The 26255-nt window shown below is 36.5% G+C and overlaps 1 protein-coding gene and 2 pseudogenes across 1 annotated transcript in view; 2 read left to right on the forward strand and 1 right to left on the reverse strand.

The window, feature by feature from the left end:
• The window catches only part of HTR2C (5-hydroxytryptamine receptor 2C), a 120086-nt gene that overhangs the window by 31307 nt on the left and 62524 nt on the right, over window positions 1-26255 (forward strand). The window lies entirely within an intron of this gene.
• LOC102980672 (ferritin light chain-like) lies at window positions 20425-20949 on the forward strand (annotated as a pseudogene).
• Window positions 23463-25944, reverse strand: LOC102980946 (mitogen-activated protein kinase 6-like; annotated as a pseudogene).

A 26255-nucleotide genomic window follows, 5' to 3' on the forward strand; every position in this document is an offset into this window, starting at 1 on the left:
CGCAGCAGGGGGGGGGCCCCATACGCATACCCCAAAAAAAAAAAAAAAAAAAAATGTCATTTAATACAGGCCTTTCTCAGAAAGAAAATAATTACCAGTAATTATAATTACTAGTGATCTTAATTAGAAGTTATCCTAAATACTAAGGTAAAAAGAAAATTGCCAAGGACCTCTAATAACTTGAAAAGTGAGCTTTGAGCTTAGCAAAAGCATGGAGGGCACAAATGGGAAATACTGCTAACACACGCACAACCAAGGACAATATTGATAAGAAGGGGAGAAAGTAAGAAAGTCTTCTCTTATGTTTAGACAAGAGTTTGGAGGATGAGAAAACGGCTCAGATATACTCCAGATTCCTTATCCGTAAAATGGGGATGATAATAGTAAGTACTTTACATGATTTGAGGACTAAGCAAGGTAATAAATAAAACTCCTAGAATAGTGCCTGGCGCATAGTTAGCAACATATATTACTTACTATTGCTGTAAATAATATGTTTAGTATTCTAAGGATTTTGTTTCCTACCAAGTTTTTATATTATCTATAGGCCCTTAGAGTATCTTCTGATCAATACTGAGTTATGTTTGTGCATCTAAGTACTTATATTTTGGCTACATTTTGCATAAAATAAATTGCTTTGTTTATTCTAAATTTACAATAACAGATTGGTTGGTCTGTGAAGGACATTACTGCATTTTTTTTTGTTCTTTAGTCATGTTTAAAAAAATATCTAAAAATATCTACATAGTACATGTAGTTAGATGTCTGTCCCATTCTTTAAGATATCTAGGAACAAAGATCCTACTGTTCTTTTTCAAGATAATCAAAGCCCTCATGATATTCAAAAAAAAATTCCACAATAGGTGTAAATGTGAATATTTACTTCTATGTCATTCCAAGGCCTTATTTTTTCTACTGGTTCTACTGTCTTAATAATCTATTTGAGATGCAATTGCTTTCCTATCAAATGGATATGTTTAGTGGCATGAATCTCCATAAGCACTGAATTGTTTGAGGGAAATAAAGTCCAAAAGTACCATTATGTTGAAATGTTTTACAAAAACAAAATGATTTCTGAATCCCAGCCAATGAACCACTTAGGTTAGGCAATATCAGTTCTTTATAGAAAAAATAATTTTCTATTTTATTGGAATTCATTGTGACAAGATATATGAAAGACAGATAGAGAGATATTCCACTGTACTTCTAAAATTTCATTTTAGAAGCTAAGTTGAAAATAAGCACTCAAACCAATATACATTTTTATTAGAGATACAGAGTAGAAAATGATAACCCTTTCCTTTCTCCAACTTAGAATATAGCACTGCTTACCTTCCCAAAAATATATTGTTCTCTATCAAGATCTCACTGTTCTCGGGACTTCCCCAGCGGCACAGTGGTTAAGAATCCGCCTGCCAGTGCAGGTGACATGCGTTCAAGCCCTGGTCTGGGAAGATCCCACATGCCGCAGAGCAACTAAGCCCGTGCACCACAACTACTGAGCCTGTGCTCTAGAGCCCGCAAGCCACAACTACTGAGCCCGTGAGCCACAACTACTGAAGCCCGTGCACCTAGAGCCCGTGCTTTGCAACAAGACAAGCCACCGCAATGAGAAGCCTCCTCCCCGCAACGAAGAGTAGCCCACGCTCGCTGCAACTAGAGAAAGCCTGCGCACAGCAACAAACACCCAACTCAACCAAAAAAAAAGATCTCTCTCACTGTTCTCTATCAAGATCTTTCTTTCAGAAAGACAGTTTCTGCTACTAAGCCCTGTGGTCCACCCATTATTGTCCAGACATATGAGAGCAGCAGCACAATAATTTTCTAAGGGTCATTCTGCCTTTTTATCTTCTTGACCAAAGTCCCATACAATAATATATTGATCTCAGACAATGCAGAGGGAGAGAGAGTATTTGCACAATCTTTAAAAAAAACTTATTATTTAACAGTGAGTCTCTTAGGAAGATAGTGAAGTTTAACTGATCTAATCTTTATAATTCCAAACATTGAAGCTAGGTATCACTGGTTTCTCATTGTCCCTTGGACTTAGGACAATTAACGTTGGATAGGAAAAGTTACTTTATAAATCAATAGTCTTCAAATAATCTTCAAAGAATAATCTTTTCATTACATACATTACCTGTACTACCCATGTTCACCTTTCTGTAAGGGGACATTATGGATTTTCATAGTTATCTTTCTCTTCCATTGATCAGCCTCAAGCATGGTGTAATAAAGAGAGTACAGGATTGAAAGTCAGGAGATTTAGGTTCCAGGTCTGGCTCTGTCTGACTCCAAAGCTTGAGCTCTTTACACCATTAAATAAGCACAGTGACACAAAGAGGTAGATGGTTGAAGCACTATCATTATTCTCATGTATCAAGACACGGTGGAGAATTGAGTGCCACATCTGCAACCAAGTGTTTGTTTTTTTCTTTCATTCTGTTGACAACCAGAGAGGGTGATATGCTTATGACAGTAATTGTTAACACTGGAACCACAAATCATGTGTCACCCTTGACCCTGTTCTCTTTCCACTATACCATTCTTTCTGCCAAATTGTGGCCCTCTTAACTCCAATCCACCTGTAGCTGGCCTAAGGTAAATTCTGGTGAAGGCCATTTAATGTAAGGTTTTCTAATTATTAAGAGTTCGGTTTCACTGATTAGGCAACACTGTGTTTTGAGTTTTTAACCTAAGCTACAGTATATATAAGTTAACCATCCATTGGCATAAAAGTACCTACAGATTTTACTTCTTACCCTTAAATTAATTAAAGAATCAATTAATTGTTGTGCTACCAGGATTAAGTAGTGTTAGTGGCTATAAAAGATCATATTGTTCCATAAGTGTTCTCACTTGGGAAGTTGGCAATAAGGCTTAATCAAACTAAAGAAAATTTTGCCAAGGCAGACAGTGTGTAACTGAAATACCCCTAGTCAGACTGGATGAGGTCTGTTCTCATGAATGGAGCATCTGGCTGTAGCCCAGAACAGTATATATGAAAAGGGATTTATTTCTGGGATACAGGGACTGAATCATCATCAGTTAGAGAAAGGGAACAAGCAGTGTCCCATTGAGACACAGTAGTAAGATTAACCTCGTACTTGTCACCTATACGAGATGTTACGGTATGCATGTGCTAATATAGGGGTCTTTGGAAATCACATATATGAAATAGACAAATTTCAGCAAGAATATTTGCTTCCTTCATGTGATTTCACACAGCTCTGACTGTTAATCTTGCTGTAAATTATTTATATTAGTATTAACATTGTCCTGTTAATATGATTTCAAGAAGCCTGAAAGAATGGCTTGGCCATCTCTATATTCCCCAGATAATTAGGAAGACAACCTACTAGTTTATACCCAGAGTCTGAGGACTAAAAGAGACCTTAAAATTCAAACATCTCAGCTTCCCTCCTTTTACTGACTTGGAAACTAAGGTTCAGTGTGGTTAATTGATTACTCTAGACACAAAGGTAAGTAGTTTCAGAGGCAGTAGTAGAGTCTATTGAACCAGACTGCAGTCCTCTAAAACCAAGAGAGCCTTAGGCACTTAGAGCTTCCCAAGCATATCTGGCCTTGACTACACCAGGAACTGATTAATCTGACCCAGTCACAGTGCTTGGGGTTTTAATGTCAGGAAATGACCTAATTCTTTACTTTTCCTAGTATTTGTGTATTTCAACAAGGCCCTTCAATGACTAAAAACTTCATTGCATATTATAATTTTATTAAATGGGAATGTGAACAGAAGGATGCATAACTTAAGGGATTTGACTGATGTGTCAGAACAGTAGTATGTTGCCTACACACAAAGAACTTTCAAGTAGTGCTTATATTCTTCAGATTACAAGTAAAACCCATCATATTTTCTATACGAAGTTAAATATGTTGTGGTGTTAGTTATCACATAAAAACACTGCTTAACCGTAATATGCTGTTGTTGGTCATAGTAAAGACAGTGTATTATCATAGTACTAAAAACAACGTTCTCACTGTACATATTTACCTTTTATTTCTAAATCCTTGACTCTGAAAACATTAAGAAACATCTCCTGTGAGTTCCATAGTTAATTATTGAACAAACTATTTTGAGAGTTATTTCCATAAAATTAAATAGCCCATAGTAGTGTGTAAATATATATATTATATACAGTATATATGTATTTCTCCCCACAAAAGGAGAGCATTGCTCAAGTCTTCAGCACTATATAGCATTGAATTAATTATATTTAAAATTATCTCTCCATTCTAAATTTCAATATTGTCTATATAGTCTAAATTTTACTTAAACTTTGACCATACCAGTTTATGACTATTTCCTTGCTATTAAAAACACAACAGAGAGACAGAGAGAGAGCCCCCCCAATTATTTTCATTCTCCTCCCCTTCAAATGTTTAGGTACCTAGGCTCAAGGGACACAGAGATACAAGACATGATCCCTACCCTTGATGTTTATAGAAAGAGATAAAAAACAATGCAAAGCTGTTTAGACCAAGTGACACATACACAATGTGACATGTGAGGTGAGAAAAGGGAGGGATGACTAAGGATTAACAGTCAGAGAGGGACTCATTGAGACAATATCAAACTCAAATGATACTTTCTTGAACCTCAAAGTTACTATTAGTGAATTTCAAGGGCTAGAAAACTTTAGTTTCAATGTGTTAATTTCTCCAAGATGATATTCTTGGATAAAGAAGATGTGGTATATATATACAATGGAATATTACTCAGCTATAAAAAAAGAATGAAATAATGCCATTTGCAGCAACATGGATGAATCTAGAGATTATCATACCAAGTGAAGTAAGTCAGACAGAGAAAGACAAATATCATGATATCACTTATGTGTGGAATCTAAAAAATGATACAAATGAACTTATTTACAAAACAGAAACTTACTTACAAAACAGATATAGAAAACAAACTTATGGTTACCAAAGGGGAATCGGGGAGGAGAGGGGGAGAGGGATAAAGTAGGAGTTTGGGATTATCAGATACAAAATACTATATATAAAATAAATAACAAGGTCCTACTGTATAGCACAGAGAACTATACTCAATATCTTGTAATAACCTATAATGCAAAAGAATCTGAAAAAGAGTTTATATATATTATTCAGTTTTATATATATATATATATATCTCAGTCACTTTGCTGTACACCAGAAACTAACACAACTTTGTAAATCAACTATACTTCAATAAAAAAAGATGATATTTTTCAGGTAAACAGTCTCTGCACAGCTCTCTAGTAAGGAATGCCACTCAGAATAATAAAGTGACAATAAGGCAAATTGAAATATTATGTATTCTTTGGCATTTATTAGCATGATTTATATCACCACTTGTGAGTTACAAATGGTTGGCAGGAGCCATAAGGTCAATAGTCACTCAAAATCCCTCCTCCCTGAAGAATAAAAAGATTTATTTTAATTACAAAGATTCTTCTTTTTTTGAGGGATATTTGGAAATTTTAATACATATTCTTTCCCACCACAATGGGCAGAAAAATTAACTCTTCGATATCTAAAAATAGACTACAAAAAATTCATTAAATGAAAAGATATAACAAGTATTATAGACTTGAATTTATCAGTCATTAAACAAGTTAATACCAAGTACGACACTTACTTTGTATTTTATATATATATATATATATATATATATATATATATATATACACACACGCACATACACACACACACACACACACACACACACTTGGACATATTTATATATGCAGTACGTGAAAGTTCTTTGTGTGTAGGCAACATATTACTGTTCTGACACATCAGTCAAATCCCTTAAGTTATGCATCCTTCTGTTCGCATTCCCATTTAATAAAATTATAATATGCAATGAAGTTTTTAGTCATTGAAGAGCCATGTTGAAATACACAAATACTAGGAAAAGTATATATATATTTATAAATATACCCATATGTTTATATACATTCCACTATGATAATATTTGATAGATGCTAAATTAGAAGTATATACAAACTTCCGATAGGAATATATCAGCTCAGAAGTTTCATTCACTAATTCATTCATTTATTCAATGACTAGTATTCACTTAGGATCTACTGTGTATGAAGCACTATTCCATATGCTGGCCAAGAGAGTTCTTAAAATATGGGATTTTGACAGGCAGAGGAGTAGGGCTTGACATTGTAAGTAGTGGGAATGACATAAAAATGAGTGGTAAATAATAATACATGATGTGATCAGGGAAATTAACCCTGTGTGGTAAGAATACTGGGTGTGTCAACATTAGAGTAAGCTAGAAAAGCACCCGTTCCATAGGAACAAGTTTTTGTGGCAGTTTATTTAGCGCTCCTATGACTGAGGCAACTCTCACTTCATTATAAGATATGGCTCAATAAGCCTTTCTGTGTGTGTGTCAGCTCATGCTAGTCACAGAGGGACTCAAGGCAGCCTTTCAAGCAGTGGGGAACATAATGCAACAGTAAATAACATAGGGAGCCCCTATTAGGTAGTTGAGAATGTTCAGGTGTCTTTATTAGACAGTGGAGAAGAGAAGAGCAGACCTACACATTAACACAGATACCAAGCCCGAATTTATGATTTTTTTCCCTCAAGTGTCATTTCCAGTGTTAATTTTTTCCTCTGGCTTTCCTATGCTGTCCAGACATACAACATTAACCAATAAGCATCTGAAGACATCTGCCTAGATCACAGAAGAGATTCCACTCAGAATCATACAGGCTCTCCCCAAAGTTCATCATCAATGCATCCAAGAAAAAGCAATTTACATGGAATCTAGGATAGAAAGGAATGCAAGATCATTTGTTGCTATGGATAGATGTGGTGCCTAGATATAGTAAAATGAGCTCCAATCAAGATTAGCTTTTCTGCCCTGTTCTTTACCATCATGGTGACATATTTGCCTCCATGCTAGCAAGACATACTTTACTTAGATTTGCCTAATTTTATGAGTTAGTTCCTACCAAGTTAAACATCCACTCTCTGATAGAATCTGAGCATTTATGGACAACTATAACCACTTTGACAAGCTCTAACTGTGCAAAGAACTTTATCATCAGGAAAAGCTGGTTGTGTATATATATGTGTATATATATATATATATATATATATATATATATATATATATATATATATATATATATATAAATTTATTCAAATGAATGATCTTAATTTTAAAAGACTACTGCAGTTTCCCTAAATTTGGATGCATTTTCTAAGTCACAAAGCGTCTCTGATGAAAGTAGTAGTGCAATGAGGTATAGAGACAATAAAGAATTTCCCCTATTCCAAAAAGGTCCATTTATGAAACTTATACCATATTCCTGAGAGCCTAATAACTTGTAACTTATTTTAAATTGAGGCATTGTAATTTTGGAATCAGCAATCAGGGATTCTGCAGCAGAATTATGGGAGCTATCTAGTGAATATTTAGCACCAGCTATGAGGTACTCATATACGATTTTATGGAGCTGCATAAAGTTCCAAATACAAGATAATGAGCTTTCTCATCTATCTCTTTTACTTGAGCAAATAGGAGTCTCTATGGAAGCCAGCTTCAAAGTCTGGTCTAATGATACTATTAAACACAAAGATGGGAAATCAGAGAGTGAGGTCAGGAGCTTTTGCACGGAGTTTCTGTGCTATTTCCTGACACTTCCATTAGGAATATGAGCTAATTAAATACAAAAGGGGGGCAGTCATCTTAGAATGTGCCATAGAGTTTCACAATTTACCTTTTTCTCAGAAATATGCTCCATTATTTCCAAAGAGCCAAATTAATTTCTAGAAACTCCTCTGTCTCCCTAACCAGATGACAATTATTATGTAGCCCATGATGACAATCAGAGATTTCATTGATAAGGGTCTTTACTTACTTCATCGAGTTTTGCTCAGGATAATGCCTTTTAGCTTTACATTTTCTGGTCTTATTTTACTGACACAGTGTGCTTAGGTTCTTTTTATCTACATAGCTGAAAAAAGGTTACCATCCTTCTCTTTTCATTCTTCCTGTAAGAAAAAGATAAATCAAGCCACTTGAGTATTGTCTATTCATCTGTCTTTTCAAACATTAAAAGGAGCACCTACACGTGCTGGGCTCTGTGTTGAATAAACATATTCCTTTGCCTGTTAAGAGTCATAATGAAGGAAACTGAGACAGTAGCTGATAATTTTAATACATGGTGGTATAATTGTCAAGTTAGATCTATGTCAGTTTCTTGAGAAGACAAAAAGAAACTAGCTAATGGCTTCATGGAGGTGGTGACACCTAAGCTAGTGAAATTGTGTCTCACACTCAGGTTTGTCTAGTTTCAAAGTCTGTGTTCATTTCACGATAGTGTAAGAGTAGAGGTTGTACAATGCTGAACTAGCAATTAAATGTTGCTGAATCTAAGAATAGTATGCTTTTATTTTATATAAGGTTGTTGAGATAAGAAGAATAAAAATCATTAAGAAATAATTGCTGCCAAAATGATGTAATGTTAAAATTGTATATAATTACTTTCTGATTTTGTAAAACTTTGCAATATCCAAGAGACATTAAAGTGATCAAAAGGAATAAAATAAAAATTTAGGGGCTTCCCTGGTGGCAGAAGCCTTCAGCTTTAGTATATGGATTCTGGAGCGAGCTTTTGTAATCTACATTTTAGAAGGAGAAAATCAGCCTTCAACTGGTATTTCTAGGAACTTGTTGCAGTACCATAATTTCAGGTAAAAAGTAATTCAAAAAGCTATCAAATTCTTTGGTCCGGTGTCTACTTCCCCTACAGTCTTTCCCTGGACAACACATCTACTTTCATACTCTCAGCTACCATCTGCCAATGACACCCAAATCTAAAATCCAGGCCGCAAGCTTTTTCACCACTTTGAGCTTTTTATCTTCAGATTTTATGAATATTTTTATGCCAAGAGGAAAGCTTATCTGTTTGTGAAAAAGCCATGCCAAAGAAAAAGGAAGCTGATCAGAATCCAGGGAACAAAACAGAAAGGTTGAAAGTTAGGAATGTAGCCAGATAGTACATTTAACCTGAGGGAAACAGGCAGGACAAGAACCGGGATTCACCAATGGGTTAAAGGAGGCTTTTCCCTGTTTATCCTGCTGAGTCCCATGGGGTGCCGCGATTGCTCCATTTTACTTTCCAGCCATTTCTTCTTGCCTTTTTCCCCTTTTTTCCCCCTACCTATCTGATTTTCATACTTTAACATATGATTCATCTATTCCTCAAGGTGTAGACATAACAGCTTCATTTCCGGATTAACCTTTGTTGCCTCCTTAACCACGGCTCAGGGCCTTCTCTTGTAATACGGTTTCACCATCCATCCACTATTTTCATCCCTGTACCTGTCTCAACACCTTTTCTTTTGCCATCTCATGTCTTCAATTTCAATTTTGAACCAAGACTTTCATCGCACACACAATAAAAGAAAAATTCTTATACTTCACCCCAAAGTGATTATATGATAGTGATAGTTCAGCTAAAATGTATAGTTTCTGTTTTTAAAAACCAATTTATAAAAATATTTTATATTATATTGAATATTAATCAATAACAGACAAAATGTGACACAGTTAGACTAACAAACTGCTTATATCATAGATAGAATGGCTAAGTGTGTTCTTGGAATTCTTAGAACTTCAGAGTAAGCCTCTTATCAGGTGTAATTTGAGAGACACTGCGAAAGTTGCTTTGTCCTCCCACACCAGCCAAAATTGTTCCCTGTCACTTTGCCTTCCCTACAATTCCAATCATAGAAATCTAATTTATATTCAAATTGCTTAATTAAAATATAGGTACTATAAATGGGAAAAAGAGGTTTGAAAGTAATGAAAGTGCCCAAGGACCAATTTCATCTTTTCATAATTTTCCCCAGACTCCCCCCGCTACATATTTTTTAGAGGATTAATATGCTAATGTTTATAGAATCCTTTAAAGTCTTTGGATAATGAAAGATATTTAAGTAGTACAATGATAATAGAAATATAGCAAAATATCCAAAGAATATACAGATGTCACATATAAATATGGAATACTCATATTGGGGAAACCCTTACATATTTCCTCTTTGCCTTTACATGACATTTCTCGTCACTTTAATCATGACAATATCTGCCTTATGGAAAAAAAAGTCATGATAATATTCCCATTGCAGGCATTCATTACGAAGATTTAATTCACTGAGAAATATATTAGCATATTAAATCTACAGTTTGTCTATCAAGGGTAAATGTTTAATGCCACTATATTTCTAAATGCATAGTCTGAATAGAAGATAGGAGAGGAGTTATTGCCGGAAGCTTCTTCACGGGAACATTTTTGCTTTCTGGAAAGCTACTACTTGCTCCCAGCATGAGCCTTCGTTAGTCATTTACATGGAAGCTATTTATTAACAACCACTGGTTCATGCTCCAAATATTCAAGGTTCCTCATGGCAAAACAACCATTTCTTCCTAGGGTCACTTTTTTTCCTACTGTCTCTATGCAGCCACAATTTTTGAGATATTTTTAGTTCCACTACCTTCTCTTATGTCCGTTAGTATTCTGTGAATGGTTATTTACTCACCTAAACTGCTTTTCTGTAGAAACCATTATCTAGAGTGGTAGCCACCCCAAAACTCTATGAATCCTTCCTTGGTTATCCCAATTTTGTTCCCCATCCCTTATATGGGTTATACACTTAACAAACCTACATTATGAAAACTGGGCCATATTCTATGAAGATATTGTCTAGTAGCTAAGACGGATCCAGAATGTTTAAAGAGAATGATGAAAATGCCATCTTAAGCCCAAATAAACTGTTAGTGAATTGAAGTAGCTGATACTAATTTCCAATCTTCCCAAGTAATACTGGCTTATAAATTGAATTATTATGCTAAAGAGTGGATATTTTGTTAAATAAAAGTAAAAAAACCAAATAGTATAATAAGTATTTGAATATTTTTACCAGACAAAATGTCCTTTGATATTTAAGTTTATGATTAACTTTTTTAAACATACTGCAGACTTAGGAAGTCAAAAAGGTCTTTATAGTTTCATCTAATTAAATTCTTTGCACTCATAAAAAGTCATGCCACCCCGTAGATGAAAATCTACCCAAAATCCATCATACACATCCAAAATATATTTCACAATCTCCTTTATTAATGCATGCAAACATTAAAACTACAACCTCGATGATTAAATAATGTCAGAAACAGACTCAAGAAATAAGGATTTCGAGAGGGCTCGCACCAGGGGGTGCTTCCCAGAGCTTCTGCTGCGAGTGCCCTTGTCCTCGCGGTGGGACACAGCCACCCCCCGCCTCTGCAGGAGACCCTCCAACACCAGCAGGAAGCTTACAAGTTTGCTACCAGCTAAGCAAGGAAGAAACCCATGTATTCACCATTTATACAGAGAACTTTGACAACAGAAGACTGCACCACCTGAAGATTAACCGAGAGGGCAGAGGGCTTACCATTCAGATGGATCAGCAACTCTGACTCAGTTATAACTTCTCCTCAGAGGTTGAGTTCAGGGCTATCAGGTCCCTCACCTTGGGCAAAGTCACAGAGAATCTTGGATTGGATTCTGAAGTTGCTAAAGCAAACACCCTGGGTTTTGTTGGCTGTCTGGCTTCAGTCCAATACAACCACATAGCACCACTGAAGGCAGCCCTGTGCCATGCCACCACCGCACCTGTAACCATCCAAGGGATCTTGACAGAATCCAACTGTGGCTCGATGATGGATTCGGATATGAATGCAGTGACCACGGTGCATTCTTCATCAGATCTTTTTGAGAAGACAGATGAGCGGGAACCACTCACCAACGCAGTGCAAAGTGACTCGGCTCTCATCGGAGGAGTAATAACAGTGGTGATATTCATCATCTTCTCCATCATCGGCACCACGAGCTGCTTCCTTTACCAGCATAAGCAGTCACATTGTACCAACCAGATGAAGGAGAAGGAATATCCGGAAAATTTGGACAGTTCCTTTAGAAATGACACTGATTTTCAAAACACAGTGAGTGAGTGTAAGCGGGAATATTTCATCTGAAAAACTGCAGGGCCACCTCATACTCTTTCTTTGTTGTTCATTTTTGGTTTCTCCTTCTCCTCTTTCCTCTATTTTTTTCATTTTGTTCATTCTCTTTCTCTGTTTTCCTTTTATTTTTGGAACATACCTGCATTCACCACAGCATCTATCCCCTCGAACCAGCCCAGAATACCAGGCAGCTATGGCCACTGCCTTCCTCTGTGACAAACTTATCATGGTGAAAATGATCGTTCAAGAGACTGATTACTTTAGACAAGGAAGAGACACATGTGTGCACATGTCCATATTCAGTTCCGTACTTCCACTTTCTAAGATGCAGCCTTCATTTCTACAACCATTCAGTCTTGCAGGCTTACCTTGAACCTGAGCTCCGTGACTTCAGCATGAAACGGTCATCCTCAACACCCTCCCCCATTTCATGTCCACCCTGACCAGGGAACTCAGGGTACCAAAAGAAGATGCTAGGGCCTGGTTTGTGTCAGTGGCACTTTAAAAGGAACGAGAGACGTTTGTTGTGTGTTAATTTTCCCCCCACAGGAAGCCCATTACCCTAACTCATCATCACTGTTCACTCTGACTCATCCCCTGAGTATTTTCAAATATAGGATTCCTGATAGTCATGAGCTATTGCTTTGTTCCTTTCTTACCACTCTCTCCCGGGGCTGACACTTTAGAGCAGCACACAATAGCATAAACCTAGGGGAAGCATGGAAAATAGTCGCTTGAAACTAGGAGGTAAAAAGAAAGCTGCTAAGAAGCAGATGTTCTATAACTTAAAAAATGCCTCTTCCAGTTTTGTGGGAAATGCTAGCTAGGTTATTCCTGGGATTATTATACTGATATACATATATATCATTATATATATATTATTATACAGTATAATATATATATATTATACTAATTCCTGGTATTATTATACTGATATATATATATATCTATATATATATATATATATATATATATATCGTTGCTGCAGCAAAAAGCAATTCAAATAAAAGTCTAAATTAGCACTTGGTTCCATGAAAGAGCTTAAACCATCTTAACTCAGCTTTAAAGAAAAACAAAAACAAAAAACAAACAAACAAACCAAAAAAACTGCATGAAATCAAAGAAATACCAAACAGAATTCTTTCCTTCCCTCCACTCACTAAAGATCTGGTGAAGAAAGTAAACACAGGTTTCACATTTTAGAATAGACATAATAATCCACGTCTGTCCGCTGAGCCATTTCTCTAGGAGGTTTAGGATGAACTGATGTATGAGGCATTCTGACTAGCTCCAGGGATCCCCCACTGCTTAATTTGAGAGGAGCCCTTAAGTTCCACAGCACATCACATTTTCAAATCCGCTTCATCCTATGTATATAAAAGCTCCCACACACTTCTTTCTGCAGGCATAAACTCCCAGACGAGTCAGTGACACATTTCAGGGTGTCTGCCCCTTTTGACACCAAAACATCCATGAAACACAGTCATTCCTTCAAGAAGTTATCTTGGGCTCATGCATGAGGTGGTGGTACAAATCCTGGTGATTTTGCTGTAGTGATAGTCCTCACTCTTTGCCTCTGGTCCCGCTTCAGGAAAAAGATGAGGGGGAAAGGATATAAATGCTCCAGTAGGCTGGGAATGCGAATAGAATGGTCCACAGATGTGGAAAGTACTTGCTGATTCCCTTTACAAGAGAGACTCAATTTGCATCCCATCTTGTTCTCCATGTATCTGTCGCCTCTGACTATTTAACACTTTCCTGCATGATAAGGCTCACAAGGAGGAATTCCTCAACTTCACCCCATTTCAGGTCTATTCCAGGCTTTTCTTTCAGTGTCAGAGGACGTGGGGTAAGGATTTCGTTCGTAATCATATTTCTCAACTTAAAGATGTTGTTCCAAATACACCCTCTCCTTTTTAAAAAAAAAAAAAGAAAGAAAGAAGGATTTGGAAACTCTTGACGACAAGTTGGTGGAGGAGGCCCATTAATACTGTCATAAAATTCTTCCAGGGTAGGATAAAATAGTCGAGCAAAAAATGCTATCCCCATCCTGGAGACTGGTTCATCAGATTGAATCCAAATTCATAAATCTGAAGTACCAAATTACAGTTCAAACATGGAGTATCTGGACAGTCCAAGGAAGCTTTTTGTGCTGGTAGTGATGTAACGTCAGGTGTTTTTGCTAGTCTTGATATTCACTCACGAGAGAAGATACCACAGGAGAAGATTTTAATGCAGAGGAATCTAGACCTGAGGTGAGATATGGAAGACCAAAAGTAGATATTCTGCTTCCACACAAGCTATGTCATTCCAGAATGAGAAGTTATGTCTCTACCAAAGATCTTTATCTGTAGCAAGAATGTTGGAAAACTTAGGTACCAGGAACCTATGCAGTGAGACCAGCTGCTAAGCAGCTCAGCCACAGAGGGCAAGAGCTGGTTGTTAGAAGCTCCTAGTACACTACTAGGTCTGTCTCTCATTGGTCCAGAATCTGGGTGGGGCTTATTATTTCAATAATCAGGAATTGTGACACCATAGAACACGTAGAGACTGACATCTGTGTTATTAACTGAGCTATGTGAAACATTACATTACAAACAAACATTACTAAGGCAGACTGTAACTTCAAGTTTACAGTATACCAGAAGAGATGAAAAATACAGCAAAATATAGATATTAAGATACAGATGTACTCAGGGTACCATGGGAAGATATAGGAAGGAATAATTAACTCTATATGTTAATTACTAAAACTAAACTAAACTACTAAACTCTGCAGTTTTAGAAAGGGCTTCCCAAATGAAGTACTGTCGCAGCTGGGTCTTTAATTATGTGTAGGAGTTTGTCTAGTGGACCAGGAAAAGGATCTGAAGAAGGGGTATTTTACAGATGTCATTCTAGGCATTCCAGTCCTTTCCCTAACTAAAATAAAGTTTTACTTATCCTTGCCAGGTTTTCCAGGTGTACATTCAAAATGTACAAAGGTATGGGAAAATGAAAGTGGAAAAATGGCTAGAGATGGGATTAGAGTAAAAAGCAAAATATTAGATCTCAGAGAAATAATTCTTCATGACATAGGTATGACCTCTTTACTTAGGTTTTATACTTGATGGGATGAGGAAATATCTGGGCAAGAACACTTGTAAACCATAACTAATGTATTTCTTAGAAAGCTAAGCAAAATTAACTATTTAATGAAATCCTATAGATTTATTTTTATAATGCATGTGATATTCTTAGTGACTTTCCTGTGAAGTTGTGGAACCTAAAACTATACCTAGTGTGTACCTAGCCAGTGCTACAAATTTGTAGGACAACAGACCATTTTATATGATTAATTAGCAGGAAGTTAAAATATGACTTCAGTACTAAGAATAGACAGTAATATTAGGTAATCAACATCTAAAATGTTATGCAGGTATTAATACCATGACAATATAATAACAAAACATAAATTCTCCTCATCCAAAATGAAGCCATGCATTGTTCAAATTACTGGCTGAAAGAAATCTTGTGTTCATCAAGTTCCACAAAGAAAATTATATAATAAATAGTATTCTGTTTTGTAAACAGTCCTTTCCCTTACTAAAATAAAGTTTTACTTATCCTTGCCAGGTTTTCCAGAGAATACAGTCAGCCCTTTGTATCTGCGGGTTCTTCATCTGCAGATTCAACCAACCACAGGTCAAAAATTTAAAAAAAAAAAAAATTCCAGAAAATTCCAAAAAGCAAAACTTGAATTTGCCACACAACTGCAACGAGTTACATAGCAATTACATTGTATTTATAAATATTTACATAGCATTTACATTGCATTAGGTATTATAAGTAAACTAGATATGATTTATGCATTCAGGAGAATTATATGCAAACACTACAGCATTTTATGTAAGGGACTTGAGCATCTGCCCAGAGTCCTGGAACCAATCTGAACCCCACCCCCAATACCGAGGGATGACTGTTAACTAGTAGAGTGCTTTTTCTATAAGTCTTTCATTTTTATCTGCTTCTACTTAATAGCACTGCCCTATTTTGGGCTATTTGACCATAAATTTCCATTCTGTCTCCTTTCAAAATCAACTTGTAATGTTTAGGAGGGCTAAAGAGATATTCGGATGATGACTTGAAAAAGATATTCTACATCAGGCAATCAGGCCCACCTTTCTCCTTGATACTTTTCCTCAACCCTAAGCTAAAACTAAAAGAATAGCTTTTACCTTAAAGTACCTTAAAGTATCAGAATATGTAAAAATGCTGGAAACTGGTCTTAGCATTTCACACAAGTCCTATAAAATCAAACAAAAAGAAATCTTAAACCCCACCAGAAATTAATAAGGAGTACTGGATGCATGGTAGAACTTTTAAATGTTTATAAAAACTACAATGATGTGACTAGAATGAGAAACAATACTAAAGTTTGTCAACCCAAAGGACAACAAACTATAAAGAGGCCAAAAGGCAGTTTATTTGGGGTCTTAGAATTGCTATTCTGGGATCACAGATTCCAGAGGAACACAGAATAGTGTCCCATCAGAGGAAATGGATAGGGGTTTTTACGTGAAAAAGCGGGAAGCTCATGCAGGCTTACACAAGTTGTTTCCCAAGAATTTGGATTGGAGGATAAATTTGTTCTATAAATACAATTGGGTTATTGAGCATATCTCATCTATTACTACGGAAAGGTATGTTTTCTCTAGTTCAGAAAAAGTACAGTTCTCAGCATTTTTCTTTCCTTTTGGCAACTCAGCAACTATTCAGCAGTTTTATCTAGACTGTTCAGCAAAAGTTCAGCAGAAGCAGTGAACATGGAGGTCCTCAGGGCACGTCTCAGTCATTCCTGACCTTGCTCCTTTCACATGTTCAACCTAAGTTCTATCTCCGCGGTTAGGATGGAAAAGTGGTAAAAGGAGATCTTGACTCACTCTCAGTCTTGCTTTCCAACTTCCTGATATGACAAGGGAAGCTGGAAGACTAGAAAATCTGCATTAATCTAAAAAACTAGCAGTAGAGAGAGTATAGAATACTATATAGTTGGCGTATATATGCCAAATGTGGGAATAAACATTTTTTAAAGCACATTACTGTAAATTCACAGAGCCACATGATTTTTATAGCTACTCTTATAATTTGACAAAAATTAAGAGCGGGTCTACTGTAATCAACTTCCTACATCTCAATATAAAGTTCTTCCTTCCAGCTCTTTAACTCCTTCATTCACAAATATTGTGTTCTATGACATCATTGCAGATCTCCTTGACTTTTTGTCCAACTCTCTTGCTTCCTCCAAACTTCACTTTCTTCCCTTTCCATCTTTCTCTGAGAAGACTTATCTTATAAACCTGGGGAGAGTTAAGTTTATCATACTCAGTATTTCCAGAATATCACGTGCATTACCTCTGTCATGGCACTTAACTCATTGTAGTGAAATTTTTGTTTGCATGTTTGTCTCTCCATTATACAGTGAATCCCTACTTATTAACATAGAAAAATTTTCAATGAAACACAATACAAATTGAATTAACAGGGTGAAGTCATGGCTTTTAATATGTATATTCAAATCCAAATTATCAACTGCATCACTTTCAGTGTTAATATCACCAAACCTCAGGGGTTTTTGGGTTTGATCTGTAACTAATTTATGAGGTTATTGTGATGCATAAATGATATAATCTGTAAAGTTTCCTGGAAAAAAAGTATACGTAACTAATGCTAGTTTCTTTTTATCTAATGAATTTAAGGATTTTTAAACATATTATGAAATATATAAATATGGCATTGTGATAGGTTAAACACAATAAACTATAATTAATCCTGGTAGAGCCTGAAAATCATTTAATAAACTTCAATGCATATTTCTAATAAACATTTTTCAAAGACAGAAATAGAAAAGTCATTTCTTAATATATTCTAAGTCAACAGCCAGTATAATAATAATGTGTGGATGTAGGATTAAACATATAAAAACATTTTTTAAAAAGTTAAAAGTATAGCAATAGGTCATACTATTTATGATAGATGAGACATCAAAATCAATGATAAAAGAAAACATGTTAGATAAATTTAGACTCTCGCCTCATTTCACACACGAAAATAAATTCTAGGAAGATTAAAAAGTTGACTATTTAAAACCTATCCAAGTAAACACAAGAAGAAATTGAAAAGGATATTTAGCCAACTATTGGATATTTACCTAACTTCTAAGACAAAGAAACCATAGGTGATTACACAAATGAGAAGACTGAGAGATTTGGCTACATAAAAATATAACATTTCTGACTATGGAAACATTTTTTTTAATGTAAAGTAGAACATAACTAATTATCAGAGAAATGCAAATCAAAACTACAATCAGGTATCACCTCACACTGGTCAGAATGGCTATCATCAAAAAGACTACAAACAATAAATGCTGGAGAGGGTGTGGAGAAAAGGGAACCCTCTTGCACTGTTGCTGGTAATGTAAATTGGTACAACCACTAGGGAGAACAGTATGGAGGTTCCTTTAAAAACTAAAAATAGAACTACCATATGATCCAACAATCCCAATCCCGGGCAGATATCCGGTGAAGCCATAAATCGAAAAGATACATGCACCCCAATGTTCACTGCAGCACTATTTACAATAGCCAAGACATGGTAGCAAACTAAATGTCCTTTGCCAGAGGAACAGATAAAGATGTGGTATATATATATATATATATATATATATATATATATATATATACATACAATTGAATATTCCTCAGCCATAAAAAAAGAACAGAATAATGCCATTTGCAGCAACATAGACAGACCTAGACATTATCATATTAAGTGAAGTCAGACAGAGAATGACAAATATATATCACTCATATGTGGAATCTAATTTTTAAAATGATACAAATGAATTTATTTACAAAAGAGAAACAGACTTACAGATATCAAAAACAAACTTATGGTTACCAAAAGGGAAACATCGTGGGGGAGGATAAACCAGGAGTTTGGGATTAACATACACACACCACTATATATAATATAGATAAGCAACAAGGACCTACTGTATAGCACAGAGAACTCTACTCAATATTCTGGGAATACCTTTATCAGAAAAGACTCTGAAAAAGAATGACTATATGCATATGTATAACTGAATCACTTTGCTGTACATTTGAAACTAACACATTGTAAATCAACTATACTCCAGGAAAATTTTTTTAAAAACGTAAAGTAGACTGGGATAAAGTAATTGCAGCAAGAAACAAACATAAGCAAAATTACAAGATAAAGCAATGACTGACATAAAATATTTGTCTCAAATATTTAACAATTGTGTTAAAATACTATATTATAAACTATACCTATAGGTTTATTTAGAAGAACAGTGTATAATGCATCCCCTAGATACTGGGAAATGAATATGAACATGATGTTTCCATATTCTCATTCATACTTCTATTCAAAATCACCATTTCCATTCTGTATATTAGTAATATGATCTCAGTGTGCAAAATTTTCTACAATTTCTAAACTGTGTGAGATTATAAAATTTTAAGATGTGTTTATAACACAAAAATTATATGTGCACATCAGTCTTTAGTCCTTCCAAAATTCTCTCTTCCTTAAAAGCAACAAGAAATTTTACAAAAATTGTCAGAATCAACTAATTCAGGACTCTAGAAGTTACTTAAAAGCTCAAAGCCATCCAGGGAGTATTTACTCCAAAAAAATGACTGAGTTTTGGTAAGAACAGCAGTCTCTGTAGCATTTTAACTTGCCCTATTTCATTACCCATCTCAGGCTCCGGGGTAGCCTTGAAAACCAAGAGCCTGCAATCTCAGTGCAAACTAGCAGCCCAATACCTACCAGAGGCAACAGAGTTAGCACACTCCTTCAGAGCCTCATTTCCAGAAAATTGTCATTATTTGACATGTCTGGTGGTCCCCTGGAAGAATTAACACCAATTCTTCAAAAACATTTTCAAAAATTTTTTTAAAAAGAGGAATACTTCCCTACTCTTTTTATGAGACTGATAATATCCTGATACCAAAACCAGACAAAACTAGCAAAAGGGAAAAAAAATATAAATCAATATCCTGTATGAATATAGATGCAAACACCCTCAACGAAACACTAGCAAATATATGAAAAAGGTTGGACACCAATAAAATGGGTATTATCCCAGAAATGCAAAGTTGGGGCAGGGCGCTCAGGCAGTCCTGCGGATCTGTCTTTTGCTTCAACAGTGTTTGGGCAAAACAGACCCAGGGACGCCCCTTGCGCCTCCAACCACCCTCCAACCTTTTTTCCAGTCACAACTTTCGGAATCAGCCACTCAGCCATCCTCAGCTTTCGGGACCAGCCAACGCCATTTTGTGAGCTTAACTCTGTATTACAGATCAACCATGAGCTCCCAGATTCCTCAGAATTATTCCACTGAGGTAGAGGCTGCCATCAACCGCCCAGATGACATGCATCTGGGTCCTCCTACACCTACCTCTCTCTGGGCTTCTATTTCCACCGCGAGGATGTGGCTCTGGAGAGCGTGGGCCACTTTTGCTGCGAATTGGCCAAGGAAAAGCACGAGGGCGCCCAACGTCTCTTGAAGATGCAAAACCAGTGCAGCAGCCGCGCCCTCCTCCAGGACGTGCAGAAGCCGTTCCAGGATGAGTGGGGTAAAACCCAGGACGCTATGGAAGCCGCCATTCTCATGGAGAAGAACCTGAGCCAGGCCCTTGCGGACCCGCAGGGCCTGGGTTCTGCCCGCACAGGCATGCACCTCTGTGACTTCCTGGAGAGCCGCTTCCTGCAGGAGCAGCTGAAACTCATCAAGCAGATGGCGACCACCTGACTAACCTCCGCAGGCTGGCTGGTCCCAGGCTGGGCTCGGCCAGTATCTCTTTGAAAGGCTCACCCTCAAGCATAACTAGGAGCCTCCAGAGCCCAGAGGCCTCTGAGGAGCCCGCCTCGTGTCAGGGCTTCTGCCTGAAGCCCGTCTCTGCAGCCACTAGGCAGCTTTTTAACCGCCCTGGGGCCCTCTCCCAGGCTTTGGACCAAATGGAAACAATAAAGCTTTTTGCAGCAAAAAAAAAAAAAAATAAAATAAGCAAAGTTGGTTCAACCTGTGAAAATCAATCAATATAATGCCCCTTATTAACAGAATAAAGGGAAAAACACTACCTGATTACCTTAATAGACTCAAAAAAGCATTTGACAAAATCCAACACCTTTTGTGATAAAAACAGATATGTGGAATCTAGAAAAATGGTACCGATGAACCGGTTTGCAAGGCAGAAATAGAGACACAGATGTAGAGAACAAATGTATGGACACCAAGGGGGAAAAGCTGGAGTGGGGAGGGAGGGTTGGTGGGATGAATTGGGAGATTGGGATTGACATATATACACTAACACGTATAAAATACATAACTAATAAGAACCTGCTGTATAAAAAAATAAAATAAAATTCAAAAGAAAGTATTTAGCTCTGAAACAAACAAAAAAAGATATTTTAAGAATAAAGTTGTATTACTAAAAAAAAAAAAAATACTGAATCATCTCCATCAATCCACAACCACACCTCAGTTCCCCCTTCCTAGCCCTCGAGGTCAGGTGTTGGCTAACTACATCCATGTGCCAAATCCTCCTGACTACTGATATTGATACATAAAGTTTTCTCAGAATACAGTCACACCCATTCTTTCAAGGATCACCTATGGCTGCTTTCAACCTACAAAAGTAGAGTTGAGTAGCTGCGAAGACTAAAATACATATTACTTAGCCCTTTATAGAAAATGTTTGCCATTCTCTGGTTTAAGATGCCGTTTGAAAATCCCAAGTTTTTCCTTGTTTGTTTCTTGGTTTGGTTTTGTTTTTCCATTGGCTTTCTTCTCTCTTAATTGCTGCATGTGAAAAAAATAAAATGCCCTTCTACTCCATGTGTGCTTTTCTTTTGTCCAGTTTATTTATTTAATTAGTTTTTCATCTTATAATATTTCTCACTGTACTATGAAATCATGAGAACAAGTATAATGTTTGCCTTCTGTATCATTATCTCCATCTACCTACTATATATTAAGAACTTAATATTTATTAAATACATAAATCAATGCCACATCAGTAAAACACCTTAAACTTATTTTGGAACAAGGAAGAGAATAAATCCATAAATTAATAAAATATACCAGTTCTCCTAAAATTCATTTCAATATATTTCTACCATATTAACAATTCATATTAATAATTTGAGTAATGTATTACTCTGAAAAGAACATGTCTATTATACAATGTAGTAGTTACTTCAATACTTGGCTCCTGAAACATATTGTCACTGGTTTTGTGGGGTTTTTTGTTTTGTTTATTTTTACATTTAACCTAATTTTATTCATGCTTGCCTTGGGATGGGGAATAGGTCATTCAGTAAAAACATACAGTAGAAACAAAATATGTCTTATCATGTACAACTTTTAAACTACAATAATTAGGTACCTTAATTACTTCCATGCACACACGTCTAACATTACAGTTTTCTTTTTAAATAAACACAATTAAGACTTCTAGGAGCATTTTATAATAAAGTAATTCCTAATTTTTCTTTGTAGATAGATCAAGTACCTCCAAAATACAAATTCCTATACACAGTGAGCGCTTTACTTAAAATGAATACTTAAGTAAATTAAGTACATGGACAGCCTTAGGATAAGCTGACATATATTCAGCTAAGTAGACAACAAACCATAGTGCCAAATGGAATAAGTGTATTTGCAAATAAATTTCAAAAACTAAGTTAATTTTTTAGAATTAAATACAGAAAATATATTGATTTGCTAAAATAAATAAGATGTGATGTAGTAACACTTCACTATAAAGAATGCATACCAGAACATTTATAAACGGTGAGTGAATCTTTTTTTTTTAATTTTTATTTATTTATGTATTTATTTTTGGCTGCGTTGGGTCTTCATTGCTGCGTGCGGGCTTCCTCTAGTTGCGGCGAGAGGGGACTACTCTTTGTTGCAGTGCACGGGCTTCTCATTGCAGTGGCTTCTCTTGTTGCAGAGCAAGGGCTCTAGGCCCGCAGGCTTCAGTAGTTGTGGCGCACAGGCTTAGTTGCTCCGTGGCATGCGGGATCTTCCCAGACCAGGGCTCGAACCCGTGTCCCCTGCATTGGCAGGCGGATTCTTAATCAACGTGCCACCAGGGAAGTCCGATGGTGAGTGAATCTTATTAAGAATAGTTTACTGCCATAAACGCTGGCTAAATAGACGTGCATATTGTGAAGCACTATTTTGCCACATACTTCTGTTACCTTGAGGTAGATAACACATGTGTACCAAATTCGTCATTCATTTTCAGTTGCTGCTGGTATCATGTGTTTTTAAGAAATGTGTACAGTATGAAAAACTTGAAAATACTCAAGAATGAAAAATATTTTAAGAAAAAATAGATATTTTCATGCAATTATGTACAGTCTCACTGTGTAAATTTCAAGGCAAGATTTTTGTTTCCTATAAAACAGATCATTGTTCTATGAGAGAATGTTTTTTACTTGTCTTATTGCATTTCTTTTGTCTCCTCCCGCATTGCATTATTTTGCTCTATTCTTTATTTTTGTGTGCAAATGACATGCCAGTTAAAATGAAAACCATCTCACATGTAGAAAAAAAGTCTGGATTTTAAAAACCAAGAAAAAAATCCTTTCTAAATGACACCATCTGATTCAAGTAAAAAAATGATTTAAACACTAGTAATAACAAAGACAAAACACATTTCATGAAGAATACAAAAAGAAATGTCTGCTGAGTGTTTTAGTTCAGATGTTTCAGAATGCTGCTGTATGTTTTATGAGAAATCTGAGGGGAAGATTTCATAGAAGGAGGTGTTAATGTGGCCTGTATTGACTTAAGCGGTGACCCAGCTGGACTATGAAACTGTGGGATGCCTATGGATTCAAGCTGCTTGTTAAAGAGGAACTCCCCACTGTTGTTCAGAAATCCTTCCTCACTTCCTCTCTCCCCAAGCTTCCCATCCTCTACCGGCTCAGTTTCTAGCATTTCAATATCTTCTTCCTTGCTAAAGAACTTGTCCAGGTAACTGGAGTAAGTGTTTTCCTTTTCAATTTGCTCATCCTTCCTTACCTCACAACAAAACTGACTTATGAGAAAACAGTCCTCCCCATCACCCACAAACTGGCTATCCCAAGAAGACTGGTACAAGCCTTCTAACTGAGCCAAATTGGCCATTCCTTTTTCCTGTTTTTCTTGGCTTACTGACTTTGATATCAAACTTTTCAATTCTAGTTGGGACACTGATCTATTCAAGTCATTTAATTTGTCATCAACAGCAGTAGGCTCATGTTGTGAACTAAGTTGAATAGTTCCTGCAATAAAGGAATCAAAATCAAATCCCTGATTCTTTCCCTTTCTTTTTCAGCTAGTTGCTGTGACGCTATTGGACTTTAACCAATCCATTCCTTTCACATTTTGACTTGCCTTTCTTATCAGATTTTTCTTTGCTTTGTTCTCTCCAATAAGCGTGGGTTCACAGTAATGATTAACTTCACTCTTTCTCCAAACTAAGTTATCTAAGTATGATGATGACCTCGTTTTGTAGTTACCAGTATGGCTACACTTCAGATCACAATATTTGTTTTCATGATGATCTGGGTATTGCCAACAAGGCTCCGTAAAGTAATTGGTGTCTAAAGCAGGATCCTCCAAATACTTTTCACAATCTCCATCCAAATATTTTCGAGATCAACTTGTACTTCTTCTTCATCAGTGACATCGGACAGAGCTCTTGGGTCAAGCTGAACTTCATCAATATCAAAGTTGTTATGTATAGGCCAATCATGCTCTGAAAATTGACAATCATGGTGCCTTTCCCAGTTATAAATGTGACTATGAGTTTCATCCATAAGCAAAATATCATCAACTTCATCTTTAATATGAAAAGGATGACTTGAAATTGGCTCATCCATTGGAAAAGAATAAATGCTCATGTAAGGATGAGAAAGCACTTCTGCTGTCAACTGATCCATGGGGCTAAATGTCAACATTTGTTCCAGGAAATCCAGTGCTTCTCGACTGATTCCGGGAAGCAACTGAGTTAAGGGTTTGTGTGGCTCAGTCATGTCATTTCTAATGTAAACTGGAATTATGCTGAGAAGCTCCTGTCAATCTTCCTCATGTACAAACAAGAATAGACTCTAAAATCAGCTGCATCTGTTCAAGTTCATGTGCACCTGCAAAGAGGGTTTTACCAGGCAGCATTTCAGCAAAGATGCAGCCTGCAGCCCACATGTCAATGGCTTTAGTATAATTATTAGCAGAAAGTAAAAGAGGTGGGGATCTGTACCATTTAGGAACCAGTCCTTCAGAAAGATGACCTTTATGGGAATAATGGGGATCCATGATCCGTGCAAGACCAAAGTCACCTATCTTCAGCACCAAGTCTTCAGTATTAATGAAAAGATTAGTTGGTTTGAGATCTCTGTGCAGTATGTTTGCTGAGTGAAATATTTGAGCCCACGTAGCAGCTGATACATGAAAAGCCTGGCATGCTCTTCCAGTAACGGGCCCTGGTCCAGGACATTAGCCAAGTCTGCCTCCATGTACTCCTGAACAATGTAAACACTGTTCAGTTTGGTAAGAGAGCCCACATCATCTGTTAACGGGCTTCCACTAGGACCAAGAATTTCAAACACTTTCACAATGTTATCGTGGTCAAGTCTAAGAATTTTGATTTCGCATAGAGCGTGTTTGACACTCTGGTGATCAGTAAGGACAATTTTCTTGATGGCTACTCTTTTGTCATAGTCATTGTCTACAGCAGAAAAAAACCAAGCCATTGCCTCCACAACCCAATGGTTTTAAATCCATATACCTAGAGCCCAGATTTCATGAGACTTTCAAATTTCTCTGCCATTTTGAAACCCTTACTATTGCCTCTTCCTTTCAAATTGTTGAACTTGTGTAAATAAGGAAGAAAATTGGCATCAAAAGGAAAGATCTTTCAAAAAGGTAGAAAAAATAATAATTTTGCTTCCACAGCAAGGTGGTTTCATTGCATATGCCAACCAGGCCTGTTGAGTTCCCCTTAGATTTAAAGCTCAAAAAGCTCTACTCATACTGAGAATTAAAAAGATTGCAGGGCTTCCCTGGTGGCGCAGTGGTTGAGAGTCTGCCTGCCGATGCAGGGGACACGGGTTCGTGCCCCGGTCCGGGAAGATCCCACAT

This window comes from Physeter macrocephalus, chromosome 21 (assembly GCF_002837175.3).
Source record: "Physeter macrocephalus isolate SW-GA chromosome 21, ASM283717v5, whole genome shotgun sequence".
Lineage (NCBI taxonomy): Eukaryota > Metazoa > Chordata > Mammalia > Artiodactyla > Physeteridae > Physeter > Physeter macrocephalus.